Source organism: Monodelphis domestica, chromosome 4 (genome assembly GCF_027887165.1).
Source record: "Monodelphis domestica isolate mMonDom1 chromosome 4, mMonDom1.pri, whole genome shotgun sequence".
NCBI lineage: Eukaryota > Metazoa > Chordata > Mammalia > Didelphimorphia > Didelphidae > Monodelphis > Monodelphis domestica.
Window position 1 is genome coordinate 56,866,359 of NC_077230.1, and position 15,267 is coordinate 56,881,625.

General features: G+C 39.0%; 2 protein-coding genes across 7 annotated transcripts in view; one reads left to right on the plus strand and one right to left on the minus strand.

Moving 5' to 3' along the window:
• CMSS1 (cms1 ribosomal small subunit homolog) overlaps positions 1–15,267 on the plus strand; it is a 430,657-nt gene that overhangs the window by 272,918 nt on the left and 142,472 nt on the right. The gene's annotated exons all lie outside the window — the stretch shown is intronic.
• FILIP1L (filamin A interacting protein 1 like) overlaps positions 1–15,267 on the minus strand; it is a 361,936-nt gene that overhangs the window by 269,195 nt on the left and 77,474 nt on the right. The window lies entirely within an intron of this gene.

Here is a 15,267-nt window from a genome sequence, read left to right on the forward strand (position 1 = left end):
TTGCAAGTAATTGTATGTCCCTGGGATTGAAATCTCATCTGTAAAATGAATGGGCTGGACTAAATCATAAGTTCTCAACCTTTTTTGTGTTGTTGACCCCTTTGGCAGTCTGGTGAAACTTATGAACTCCTTCTCAGAATAATGTTTTTAATGCTTAAAATAAAATGTTAACGATTATGAAGTAAACTAATTTTTTCAATATAGTTATCAATATTATTTAAAAATAAGCTGATAGATTCAAAGTTAACAACCCATAGATGAGATGAATTCTGACTCTTCTACCTCTGTCTTATCTTATGTACCATTTAGTCTCAGAAAACTTTAACAATAAGATTGTATCTGTCTTAATTAGTTTTCTTTGGTCTTTGTATATACTAAAAGCATAAAAAATGCTGTGAACCTAAGAATTTGAAAAGGAGATCACATTATGTTAGTCAATCAAATGTTTCTTGTTAGTACTCACTAATTTAAAAAGGAGAATGGGATAAGAAATTGAAGCTAAAACGAACAGACTGTGTATAGATCACCACATCTAATTATTTCTAGATAAAAGCATTTTTGTAGCATTCTTCCTGTAAGAGAGGTCAATGACGTTGAAAATATACAATATAACTACTGATGTCATTGTTTTGACCACACTGAGTTTTTAATTAAATTTTAATTTAATTTAATTATTTTTCTAAAAAATATATATGGTGTGTATAATGTCTTGGTTATGGGTGTGTGTGTATCTCCAGGCATCGTTGAAGAAAGAGATGCCTGAGATTCAACTTTGCAATTTTATTTTTCTTGTCACCCTAGACAGCGAAGTTTGATATGTTTATTTCCAGTGACAAAAGTTAATGAGTAAGTCATATACTTGAATGGCCAGCATATACCACACCTTTAGCCACAATCCATAAAGGAACTGCCACCAGGTACTTTTTTTGGTTTGTTTCTACCCTTTATTTTGGGTCCACTCTCCATAAATACCAAATTAATATTTTGAAGTTCGACTTCCGGTTAAGATGGCGGCTTAGAGAAAGCTGAAGTTCAGATCTCCGGAAAACCCTTCCCGACCGATCTCAAACTAGAAGCTCCTAAGGCGCCGAAATTCAAAACGATCAACAGCACAGACCCTGGGAACCCTCCTCCTGGACCTGGACCCGGTTCAAAAGGTACGGCCCCCCTCAAAAGCCAGAACCCGAGATCCCTCGGACCTCAGGGGTAGGAGCGCAGAGTCCAAGGCTCCTGGAAGCCGCAGCCCCGCCGGGCTCAGAGAGCAGGGTCTGAGGAACAACAACCCTCAGGGTCTTCTACCCAAGTCCCAGTCCGGGTGAAAGTTACTGCCTGGGGCTTCCGCTGCAGAGAGCCTGTCGGTCCGGGTGAAAGTTACTGCCTGGGGCCTCCGCTGCAAAGAGCTGGTCGGTCCGGGTGAAAGTTACTGCCTGGGGCCTCCGCTGCAGAGAGCTGGTCAAAACAACAGCAACCCTCAGGGCGGGCAAGACAGCCTCACGGGCTGGATCCTGCTATCCAAGTCTCAGTGAAAGTCTGTGCTCTCGGAGCTTGGGGAAGCGGCAGCCCATCCCCCCGCAGGCCAACGAAACAGCCTCACGGCCAGGGATTCTGAAGGCAACTTCCGGAAATCGAGCCAGGGGGAGAGTGTGGCCTCGTGGTCCGACCCTTCCATTCCAGTTCCAGTGAGGCATATTCAGTTTAACCCAGGGAACGCTCATAGAACCAACATCTGCCCAAGACTAAAGCCTCTGATCACCAGACAAAGACAAGAAAAGCCAATCCTCCACGTTCAGAGATGACAAACTCCACAGAAGCACAGAAGCCCCAAAATACCAAGAAAAATAAGAAGAAAGGGGCGACTCTGGACACATTCTATGGAGCCAAAATACAAAATACAGAACAGATAGAAGAAGATATACAAGAAAATTCTCCAAAATCTTCCAAAGGAAATAGAAACTCTCCACAAACCCATGAAGAATTTGAATCAGAAAGGACCAAAAAGATGGAAGCCCTCTGGGAGGAAAAGTGGGAAATGATGCAAAAGAAATTCACGCATCTACAAAACCAGTTTGACCAAACTGTAAAAGAAAACCAGGCTTTAAAGCAAGAACTAATAAAGCAAAGCCAAAACACCAAGAAATTAGAAGAGAACATAAAATATCTCACCGACAAGGTGATAGATCTGGAAAACAGGGGGAGAAGAGAAAATTTAAGAATAATTGGACTCCCAGAAAAGCCAGAAATAAACACCAAACTGGACATGGTGATACAAGATATAATCAAAGAAAATTGCCCAGAGATTCTAGAACAAGGGGGCAATACATCCACTGACAGAGCTCACAGAACACCTTCTACACTAAACCCCCAAAAGACAACTCCCAGGAATGTAATTGCCAAATTCCAAAGCTATCAAACAAAAGAAAAAATCCTACAGGAAGCCAGAAAAAGACAATTTAGATATAAAGGAATGCCAATCAGGGTCACCCAAGACCTTGCAAGTTCTACTCTGAATGATCGTAAGGCATGGAACATGATCTTCAGAAAGGCAAGAGAGCTGGGTCTCCAACCAAGAATCAGCTACCCAGCAAAACTGACTATATACTTCCAAGGGAAAGTATGGGCATTCAACAAAATAGAAGACTTCCAACTTTTTGCAAAGAAAAGACCAGAGCTCTGTGGAAAGTTTGATACCGAAAATCAAAGAGCAAGGAATACCTGAAAAGGTAAATATTAAGGAAAGGGGAAAAATGTTATCTTCTTTTACTCAAACTCTCTTCTATAAGGACTACATTTATATCAACCTATGTATACTAATATGTGGGGAAAATGTAATGTATAAATAGGGGGTAAAGAAAGACCAAATAGAATAATGGTTCTCACACAAAGATTCACAGGGGAAGGGGAGGGGAAGAAAACTCCTATAAGAAGGAGAGGAAGAGAGGGGGGGGGGGGGGTTTACTTAAACCTCAATCTCAGGGAAATCAACTCTGAGAGGGAAAAACATCCAGATCCATTGGGATCTTGAATTCTATCTTACCCAACAAGGGTAAGGAGAAGGGAAAACCAAGGGGGGGAGGGGGAGAGGGAGAACAAAAAGGGAGGGAAAGAGAGGGGGGAGGGGGAGGGAACAAAAAGGGAGGGACTAAAAAGGGAAACATCAAGGGAGGGGACAAGGGGGACTGATTCAAAGTAAATCACTGGACTAAAAGGTAGAGCCGAAGAAGAAAAGGTTAGAATTAGGGAAGGCAATCAAAATGCCAGGGAGTCCACAAATGACAATCATAACTTTGAACGTGAATGGGATGAACTCACCCATAAAACGTAGACGAATAGCAGAATGGATTAGAATCCAAAACCCTACCATATGTTGTCTTCAAGAAACACACATGAGGCGGGTTGACACCCACAAGGTCAGAATTAAAGGATGGAGTAAGACCTTCTGGGCCTCAACTGATAGAAAGAAGGCAGGAGTGGTAATCATGATATCTGATAAAGCCAATGCAAAAATAGACCTGATCAAAAGGGATAGGGAAGGTAATTATATTTTGTTAAAAGGGACTCTAGACAATGAGGAAATATCATTAATCAACATGTATGCACCAAATAATATAGCACCCAAATTTCTAATGGAGAAACTAGGAGAATTGAAGGAAGAAATAGACAATAAAACCATACTAGTGGGAGACTTAAACCAACCATTATCAAATTTAGATAAATCAAATCAAAAAATAAATAAGAAAGAGGTAAAAGAAGTGAATGAAATCTTAGAAAAATTAGAATTAATAGACATATGGAGAAAAATAAATAGGGATAAAAAGGAATACACCTTCTTCTCAGCACCACATGGCACATTCACAAAAATTGACCATACATTAGGTCACAGAAACATAGCACACAAATGCAAAAAAGCAGAAATAATGAATGCAGCCTTCTCAGATCACAAGGCAATAAAAATAATGATTAGTAATGGTACATGGAAAACCAAATCTAAAACCAATCGGAAATTAAACAATATGATACTCCAAAACCGTTTAGTTAAAGAAGAAATCATAGAAACAATTAATAATTTCATCAAGGAAAATGACAATGGCGAAACATCCTTTCAAACCTTTTGGGATGCAGCCAAAGCAGTAATCAGAGGTAAATTCATATCCCTGAAAGCTCATATTAACAAACAAGGGAGAGCAGAGATCAATCAATTGGAAATGCAATTGAAAAAACTCGAAAGCGATCAAATTAAAAACCCCCAGCAGAAAACCAAATTAGAAATCCTAAAAATTAAGGGAGAAATTAATAAAATCGAAAGTGATAGAACTATTGATTTAATAAATAAGACAAGAAGCTGGTACTTTGAAAAAACAAACAAAATAGACAAAGTACTGGTCAATCTAATTAAAAAAAGGAAGGAAGAAAAGCAAATTCACAGCATTAAAGATGAAAAGGGGGACAGCACCTCCAATGAGGAGGAAATTAAGGCAATCATTAGAAATTACTTTGCCCAATTATATGGCAATAAATACACCAATTTAGGAGAAATGGATGAATATATACAAAAATACAAACTGCCTAGACTAACAGAAGAGGAAATAGAATTCTTAAATAATCCCATATCAGAAATTGAAATCCATCAAGCCATCAAAGAACTTCCTAAGAAAAAATCCCCAGGGCCTGATGGATTCACCTGTGAATTCTATCAAACATTCAGAGAACAGTTAACCCCAATACTATACAAACTATTTGACATAATAAGCAAAGAGGGAGTTCTACCAAACTCCTTTTACGACACAAACATGGTACTGATTCCAAAACCAGGCAGGTCAAAAACAGAGAAAGAAAACTATAGACCAATCTCCCTAATGAATATAGATGCAAAAATCTTAAATAGGATACTAGCAAAAAGACTCCAGCAAGTGATCAGAAGGATCATTCACCATGATCAAGTAGGATTCATACCAGGGATGCAGGGCTGGTTCAACATTAGGAAAACCATCCACATAATTGACCACATCAACAAGCAAACTAGCAAGAACCACATGATTATCTCAATAGATGCAGAAAAAGCCTTTGATAAAATACAACACCCATTCCTATTAAAAACACTAGAAAGCATAGGAATAGAAGGGTCATTCCTAAAAATAATAAACAGTATATATCTAAAACCAACAGCTAATATCATCTGCAATGGGGATAAACTAGATGCATTCCCAATAAGATCAGGAGTGAAACAAGGATGCCCATTATCACCTCTACTATTTGACATTGTACTAGAAACACTAGCAGTAGCAATTAGAGAAGATAAAGAAATTGAAGGCATCAGAATAGGCAAGGAGGAGACCAAGTTATCACTCTTTGCGGATGACATGATGGTCTACTTAAAGAATCCTAGAGATTCAACCAAAAAGCTAATTGAAATAATCAACAACTTTAGCAAAGTTGCAGGATACAAAATAAACCCACATAAATCATCAGCTTTTCTATATATCTCCAACACAGCTCAGCAGCAAGAACTAGAAAGAGAAATCCCATTCAAAATCACCTTAGACAAAATAAAATACCTAGGAATCTATCTCCCAAGACAAACACAGGAACTATATGAACACAACTACAAAACACTCGCCACACAACTAAAACTAGACTTGAACAATTGGAAAAACATTAACTGCTCATGGATAGGACGAGCCAATATAATAAAAATGACCATCCTACCCAAACTTATTTATCTATTTAGTGCCATACCCATTGAACTACCAAAATACTTCTTTACTGATTTAGAAAAAACCATAACAAAGTTCATTTGGAAGAACAAAAGATCAAGGATATCCAGGGAAATAATGAAAAAAAACACATATGATGGGGGCCTTGCAGTCCCAGACCTCAAACTATATTACAAAGTAGCAGTCATCAAAACAATTTGGTACTGGCTAAGAAACAGAAAGGAAGATCAGTGGAATAGACTGGGGGAAAACGAACTCAGCAAGACAGTATACGATAAACCCAAAGATCCCAGCTTTTGGGACAAAAATCCACTATTCGATAAAAACTGCTGGGAAAATTGGAAGACAGTGTGGTAGAGACTAGGAATAGATCAACACCTCACACCCTACACCAAGATAAATTCAAAATGGGTGAGTGACTTAAACATAAAGAAGGAAACCATAAGTAAATTGGGTAAACACAGAATAGTATACATGTCAGACCTTTGGGAGGGGAAAGGCTTTAAAACCAAGCAAGATATAGAAAGAATCACAAAATGTAAAATAAATAATTTTGACTACATCAAACTAAAAAGCTTTTGTACAAACAAAACCAATATAACTAAAATCAGAAGGGAAACAACAAATTGGGAAAAAATCTTCATAGAAACCTCTGACAAAGGTTTAATTACTCATATTTATAATGAGCTAAGTCAATTGTACAAAAAATCAAGCCATTCTCCAATTGATAAATGGGCAAGGGAAATGGATAGGCAGTTCTCAGATAAAGAAATCAAAACTATTAACAAGCACATGAAGAAGTGCTCTACATCTCTTATAATCAGAGAGATGCAAATCAAAACAACTCTGAGGTATCACCTCACACCTAGCAGATTGGCTAACATAACAGCAAAGGAAAGTAATGAATGCTGGAGGGGATGTGGCAAAGTAGGGACATTAATTCATTGCTGGTGGAGTTGTGAACTGATCCAACCATTCTGGAGGGCAATTTGGAACTATGCCCAAAGGGCGACAAAAGAATATCTACCCTTTGACCCAGCCATAGCACTGCTGGGTCTGTACCCCAAAGAGATAATGGACACAAAGACTTGTACAAAAATATTCATAGCTGCGCTCTTTGTGGTGGCCCAAAACTGGAAAACGAGGGGATGCCCATCAATTGGGGAATGGCTGAGCAAACTGTGGTATATGTGGGTGATGGAATACTATTGTGCTCAAAGGAATAATAAAGTGGAGAAGTTCCATGGAGACTGGAACAACCTCCAGGAAGTGATGCAGAGCGAGAGGAGCAGAACCAGGAGAACATTGTACACAGAGACTAATACACTGTGGTATCATCGAACGTAATGGACTTCTCCATTAGTGGTGGTGTAATGTCCCTGAACAACTTTCAGGGATCCAGGAGAAAAAAAAAACACCATTCATAAGCAAAGGATAAACTATGGGAGTGGAAACACCGAGAAAAAGCAACTGCCTGAATACAGAGGTTGAGGGGACATGACAGAGGATAGACTTTAAATGAACACTCCAATGCAAATACTATCAACAAAGCAATGGGTTCAAATCAAGAAAACATCTAATGCCCAGTGGACTTACGCGTCGGCTATGGGGGGTGGGGGGGAGGAAAAGAAAATGATCTATGTCTTTAACGAATAATGCTTGGAAATGATCAAATAAAATATATTAAAAAAAAAGAAAAAAAAAGAATAAAAGAAAATATCTATAATAAAAACTTGTATAAGGGAAAAAAAATATTTTGAAGTTCACTTTAAATAACCTTTATATTGCTTGCTTGCATTAATCTTACAAGTATAGCACTTAAGTAACAATAATAGCTGATATCTATGTAGTGCTTTAAAGGTTACAATTGTTGTTGTTCACTTGCTTCAGTCATGTCCAGCTCTTCATGACCTATTTGGGGTCTTCTTGACAAAGATAGAGGAGTGATTTGCCATTTCCTTCTCCAGCTCACTTTACAGATAAGGAAAGGAAGGCAAATGGGATGAAGTGACTTGCCCAGTCTGCATTTGAATTCATGAAGATGAGTCTTCCTGATTCCAAGCTCAGGGTTGTATCCACTATTCCATTTTGCTGCCCATGAGGGTTATAAAGCACTTTACATACATTTCACCTATTTCATCCTCACCACCTCTCCATGACGTAGTTCCTAGAGGTGTTGGTATCTTGAGGCAAACTTCAAACCCAGACCTTTCAGATTCCAAGTCCAACAGGTTTTCTACTGTATTTGAAGATGAGCTATGTTCAATTTTCAGAGGGGTAAAATGAACATCTCATGTATAAAATAAAAACCCACCTGACCATTCTCTTCTTGTAAAACTGTTTTGCTGTAGTAACTCCTAAAACGTAGAGTAGCTTGCCAGTCATTCACAAACTATCCTTTACCCAGCTTTTGGATTCCTTCCAGAATTCTCACTGTCTTTCCAGACTACTAGTACAGACTCATCTGAGAACCATTCCAACAACTCCTCCTTTCAATCCAACTCATCAGCCTTGCTTCTTCTCCATAGATTTTGCTGTTGTGTTCCTTGACACAGTCAAAGGGTAATTAAATTTTCCTTTTGTGTCCTTGTAAGCATCACAGTCTTTTGTTAGTAGTCATGTCTTTATAAAGTCCCAGATTGCTATGTTTGCATCGTTGTCCCATTTATGCCTTAGCCACATCCTACAGGAGACCTTTCGTGATGTCCACAGCTATATATACTATGTTTACTGCTCCTAAATTACTTTGCATTTACTTATGTTTAACATCTTTCCCCTACAGACAATAAACTCTTTGAGGGCAAGGAATATTCAATTTTTCTCTTTGTATCCCCACATCCTAACATGGTGCCTAGATAGAGTAGTAATAAGTGTGTCTTGATTTATTAATGGCCAGTTTCTACAAGGAGGACTTAGTTTCCTTCTTTTATCTAATTTAATCAGTTCAGTTCAGTCATTAAGATGATCTCCAATACCAGATCAACTACTTAAAAATTCTTCTTCTTTTAAATACACAAAGATCCACTCTAGTAGGCCCTAGCTATGAACAGAAAGCTCAAAAGCATAACTCCAGCTTTGAATCAGAAGGTCCAAGAAAATAAAAAAATAAGCTTAATTGTTGATCGGAATTTAAATGACAGAGTTTGTTTGAAGCTTGATACATTCATTCTACTTTTCAGAGGCAAAATTCTCAAAGGCTCTGCATTGAAACAAGTAGTACCCAGAAGAATTTCCTCAATGTCTTGAGACATTTTGATACATCCCAGAATAAATCTTTACTCAAAACTATTGCGCTTACCTTCAAACAAGATATTAAATAGCTGTTAGTCATTTTTCAATAGTCCTTTTTATAGTTAACAACTTCTATAATACCGCCACCTGTATTTTACAGACCTGCAGGTGGAACTGGAGGCAAAATGAATGGAATATTGCCTCCTCTTACCCGCCCCTTCCACACACACCTGTCAACTCTCGTGTAGAGATAAGACCTTAAGACCCAGTCTTTCAGTGAATAATTAACAATCTGATATCATCAAGGAACAAAGAAGCTATTATTTATTGCCTTTTTTTCCCCAACATTTCCAAAACATATCCCATTATTTTCAAATTTAGCCACCCCACTTTAGGTTTCTTTCTGGATTTTTTTCTTACTATTATTCTAATAAAGTCTGCTTCTCAGTAGACTCATAAATGATATATTAAAGCACTCTCCCCCAGAGTCTTCTATATATGGTTCTAGTTAATAACATTGGTATTTTAATAAGGAAGAGCAAAGATGTGACAGAGGCTGGGGAAGCAACTTAGATTATAGCAAGAAACATCTGTGTACATTTCTCTTAAAGCTTGATATTAGTGTAGTCTTCTCTGTATCTGTGCTGTCTTGTTCCTGCACTACATATTTATTCCATATTCTGGTGTGTGGGTGTTGGAGGAAGACTAGTACCCTTGGTGTGAGGCTTGCCAGGTCCCTTTCTTTCTTTGGTGTACACCTTGCCACCCGGGTCTCACCTGTGGCTCCAGGAAGCTGGAGTGTGCACTGTGACCACACTCTGCTGTACCGTCTTGGCAGACAGGCTCAGTTTATCATTTAGTGAGTTAGGGGGGGTGTCTTTCTGAAGGGTGTGAAGACTTCCCCAGGCAAAAGAGAAGGATGAGAACAATGTGTTCCAAAGGCCATGAAGGCAGCTAACGCAGGAGCTCTGGAGGTCTTAAAGCTTGGTTAGACATCAAAAAAGCCAAGGTCATCCACTGCATCCCAAAGCATTGACAGGCTCTTTGACTTGTGTGTCCAGTGTGCCACTGGACTTCAGTGTCTGTGGAAGAGAGAGTGAGGCCAATGACTTGTGCAACTCTGCCTCACTCCAATCCACTTCATTTGCAAGTCAAGACATCATCCTGTGATATTACCAGTCCTCTTCAAAAATGAAGGACAAACAACAACAATTCCATTTATCAGGAAATAGGGTTCGACTAGACCCTTATAGGTTCTGACAACCAAGCCCCATCTGAGCCAAGCTAGGCATGCAGATTCCACATTTTCTTCTTAGAGCATCGGGGACAGATCTCTACTGCAGAACTGAACAACACCTATGTCTAAAGGCTGTGGCAGTTTGGAGGAAATTACAATCAGAACCTAGTAGGATAAATGCCAAAGTATTTGGCATTCTTTGTAGGAACATTACGCCTCAGGGAAAGAAAATTTGAGTCAGGGTCTGGCTGAATATCACCTCTCCCTTGAGTATGGATTATATATCTTGAAGAAACGATTCCTTTGTTATCAGAGTGGGAGCATTATCATCACCAGAAAGAAGAAACTGTCTATAACCCATTTTCTGTATCCTACTATAAAAATTAGTTTAAAACTATGTTGATCTGTGTTTTGCAGAATACTGCAAAATAGTGATCAAAAGTGTTTGAGGGAAGACTCAAAATTGCCAGAGTTGACCATATATAACCTTTTACATTTTCCCTAGACTGTTCGATGTGATCATAGCAGTGTTTGCCAGGCTTATTTCAACTCGGATATAACTAAAAGGAAAATCATTGTACAACACCTTTCTTCTATCTGCCGCACCCTAAGTCACCATTTTGGAACCCGTTATGGGGTCCAAGAAGTGGTATATGTGCCAAGTTAAATTTGAAAGCGACTTTTTATGGCCAGTTTACAACTGCTTTTGAAAAACTCTGACGTCCCAAGTTGTAACAAATGAGTTGCTATAGACGATGAATGCAAGGTCATGTCATGGAGCTAAATATTTACTTTCCAGATGATTTAGTGTGTCTTTGTTCCTTTCCACACTGAGCTTTTCCGTGCATTGCTTCGTTCCCCAAGCTACTTTTTGCAGCTCTGTTATATCAGTGTTTTGTGATGTTACAAAAAGCAAAGAGTGTAAGGTCAAAATTTCCATTACATACCTCGACAGGAATGCCAGGGAATCTAGCCAAACTAAGGCTATAAAAAAAAAATTACAGGAAGGATGATTCATTAATCAACAATTGCCTTAGTAGAAAATAAAATTAGTTGTATATATTTGGGTTTTTGAGGGAGGGTGTAGATGGCTCAGCTAACGAGGGTGAAATAGGGTAAATGTTTTGTTCTTGCACAGCTCAGTTTTAAATCTACCAAAGGATCCCTCTCAGCTTCAGATTCTGGAGAGGGATAAAGGTGCTCTGTGTTTCAATTTTTTTTTCTCTCAGCTTTTGTCTGTTTACCTGCAATGAATATGTTTTTGTTTTGTATATTGTTATGCTATATGGTGAGCTTTTTTTTTTTTAAGCTATGTATAGCAAACTTGAAAGGGCCTCCTTGTGGCAGTCAAGGTACAATGGAAGTAAGGTGGAGTACTCTCTCTTCTTTCCCAAATAACTCTGTTATTTTCCTTCTCTTAGCTTAGAGTTCTGGGATCTTTCGTTGTCCTTATCTCTGCCTTTTGCCGTAATTTTGAGATAATACTATTTCTACAATCCCTATTTAATAGGGATTTGTTGTTGTTAAGTCATTTCAGTCATGTCTGACTCTTTATGGCCCCATTTGGGGTTTTCTTGGCAAAAATGCTAGAGTAGTTTGCCATTTCCTTCTCCAGATCATTTTTCAAATAAGGAGACTTAAGCAAACAGGGTTATATGACTTGCCCAGGGTCACAGAGCTGGTAAGTGTCTAAGTTATATCTGAACTCTAGCTACTATGCCACTTAGCTGCATATGTAATAGGGATGCATTATGGTAATTTGCCCTTAATTGTTTCACCTGGATACTTAAGTATTAATAAGACAACCAACCAAAGCATATATTAAAACTTGAGGGTGTAGGAGAGGGAGTAGAATTGATAATAAAGAAAAATGAGCACTAGAAATTTCTAGAAAAACAAACATTTCCCTTATAAAGACAAATGTCTGGTTATAAAAGCTAGTCTTGGACATAGAAAGCAATGTGCAACTTCATTTGTTAGTTTAAAAGCCTTAGGTATGGACATCACTCTCTAGTTCCTGCCTCATCTGAGACTGGTCATTAAACAGTTATCTCAGTAGTTGTGTGGAACAGAGAATCGTATAATCTAAGCATTTGTGTGAGGGAGATTCCTTTTCAGAGGAGAGCCTTTAAGGCGTAGTCTTCCTCTAACAAGTCAAAGGTTTAAGGTTTTAAAATTAACAAACAGTGAACACCGTGTATATCTATATTCTGTGCTTTTCTGATGTGAATTATACTGCAAATGAGTTTGCCACTGTCATGCCATGTTGATGGGAAAGTCTCCCAGATGTCCTTTCATAGTTGCTCTTATTCTGATTGCATCAAACTCAGAATACTACCAGATCTCTCCCCAATCTATCCACAGATAATCAAAGATCAGGCCAGTAATCTGAAAAAAGCAAATAGATGAAGAGAGTGGATTGTTAGGGGGGTTTTTTTGTTGTTAAATAAAGAGGCTACTGAGTTTGTGTACACACACACAATCTAGTAGAAAGGAAAGGGTAGATATCCGTATCATTAAGTTAAAAAGTTTCATGTGGTCCCTTACTTCTCTAAGTCAATCCTTTTAAAGCTCCCTAATTATCTTACCATCCCAATCATGCAGCAGCTCTTCCAAACTTTTACATCCTTCCTCAAACCTCCCATGGCTCTCATTCCTCCCACCCTCTCTCTCCACTAAGCATCTTGCCTTATACTTTATTGGGGGGTGCGGGGGGGGGGGGGGAATGAGGCCATTTGTCTAGAACTCACATTGCCCAGATGCCTTCTACCAGTAAATCCTTCTTCATCACCTCTCTCCCATAATGAGGAGGCCTTCTCTATGCCCAGACAAACCCCTCTAATATGCACACGATGTGTCTTCTCCAAAAGATTATCTTTTTTATCATCCTCACTCTCTCATTTATCTTATTTTTTCCTTTCTAGTGCATATCTCCTACATCCTCAAAAAAACAAAAAAAGACCACTTGTCCCATCCATCCATCTCCTCTCCCTTTGGTGGCTAATCTTGAAAAGGCCATATATATTAGGTGCTTCTCTCCACTTCCTTTCACTCTTATCATTCAACAGAAGCTGCTTTCACCAAAGATCCCTAGTAAGGATCTCTAAAATGGCAAATCGAATGAATGGCCTTTTCTCAATCTTTATCACAAGAAATTGACACAAAGATGCCACAAGAAATTGTGTCATCTGTAGCCTTTGATATTTTCAGTCATCCTCTTCTCCTTGATACTCTGTTCTCTAAGCTTTTGATACTTCTCTTTCCTGGCTCTCCTCCTACCTGACCACTCCTCAGTCTTCTTTACTGGGTCTGTTTCCAATTGATGCCCATTAACCATGGGCCATAGTTGACTGACTCCTTTCATCATCTCCCCTTGTGATCTCCACTTTGTGATCTCTTCAGCTCCCACTGATTCAAATATCTTCTCTATCTTAATGATTCTCAAAATTACATCTTTTTTAAATTTTTCAATTCATTTAAATGTTTTTTTTTTTCCATAAGCCCTTACCTTCCATCTTAAAATCAATACTGTGTATTGGTTCAAAGACAGAAGAGCGGTAAGGAGTAGACAATGGGGGTTAAGTGACTTGCTCAGGATCACACAACTAAAAAGTGTCTGACGACAGAATTGAACCCAGAATCTCCTATCTCTGAGCCAGGCTCCAAAACCATTGAGCCACTCAGCTGCCCCAGCATTACATATTTAGCTCTTACCTCTCCATCAGCTTCCAATCTCAAATCTCCAACTGCCTTCAAACTGGAAATCCTATACATATTTTTAATGCAACAGGTCCAAAACCCAACTCAGTTATGTTTCCTCCCAAGCCCTCTCTTCTTCTTCTTAATTTCCATATAATTGTTGAGGGCATCACCATCTTCCTAGGCTTCCACACTAGAAAACCTCAGTGTCATCCTCAACCACTCACTCTCTCATCCCATCACCCCCCTGCCCCTTTCCTATATCCATTCTGTTGCCAAGGCTTGCCTATCAATTTTACCTTCATGACATCTTTCAAATATACCCCCTTCTCTTGTCTGACACCACCATCACCCTGATACCTCATCACCTCCCACCTGGACCACTGGAATAATGTACTGCTTGGTCTGCCACTCACTCCACTCACCTGTCAAACTGATGATCTTCCTAAAACACAGAGTTGACCATATCACACACAGCCTACTCGGTACACTTCATGTGCTCCCTGTCACCTCTAGGATCAAATAGAAAATCCTCTGGTTTGTATTCGGAGCCTTTTATAACCTGCCTCATCCAACCTTTGCATCCTTCTTACACCTCCCACCCTATCCCTACCCCTCTCTGCTATGTACTCTTTGATCCTGTGATGCTTTTAAAAATGCACACCAGGACAGCCAGTTGGCTCAATGGATTGAGAACTAGGCATAGAGACAGGAGGTCCTAGGTTCAAATCTGGCCTCAGACACTGTGTGACCCTGGGCAGATCACTTAACATCCATTGCCTAGCCCTTACTGCTCTTCTGCCTTAGGACCAATACACAGTATTGATTCTAAGACAAGGTAACAGTTTAATTAAAAAAAAAAGAATGAAAGAAAAAGACACTCTATCAGAGGTAGTAGTAACCTTGGAATTTTGGATATGGACAGAAACATGCTTGGAGAGAAGGAAGAGAGAGCCTCAAGGGTGTAAGAATGTGTGTGAGTGGATGTAAGTAGAACTCTTTGGTGAAATCAGAAACTTCATTCAGAGCCCTAATTAGAAATAAGACCTAAAATGTAAGTTGGGCTTACACTGAAGACAATCTTGAATACTAGGCTAATGAGTGTGCGCGTCATCCTAAAGTAAATGGGATACTCAGGATGGGGAGTTATCAAATGCAAACTAATTCAGAAGGGTTAGGATTAACATTGTTGTTCATTTCTTGTGTAGAATATTTTTCCTCCAAGCTTCAATTATATTTAATTGTATCCTGAATATTTTTCTGAAGGTCATAGCAAATAAACATGGAGAGGGGAGAGAGAAAGAGAGAGACAGAAATACCATCTCCTGACTCCAAACATTTTCTCTAGCTGACCCTATTCCTGGAATGTTTTACCTTCTGGCTATCCTG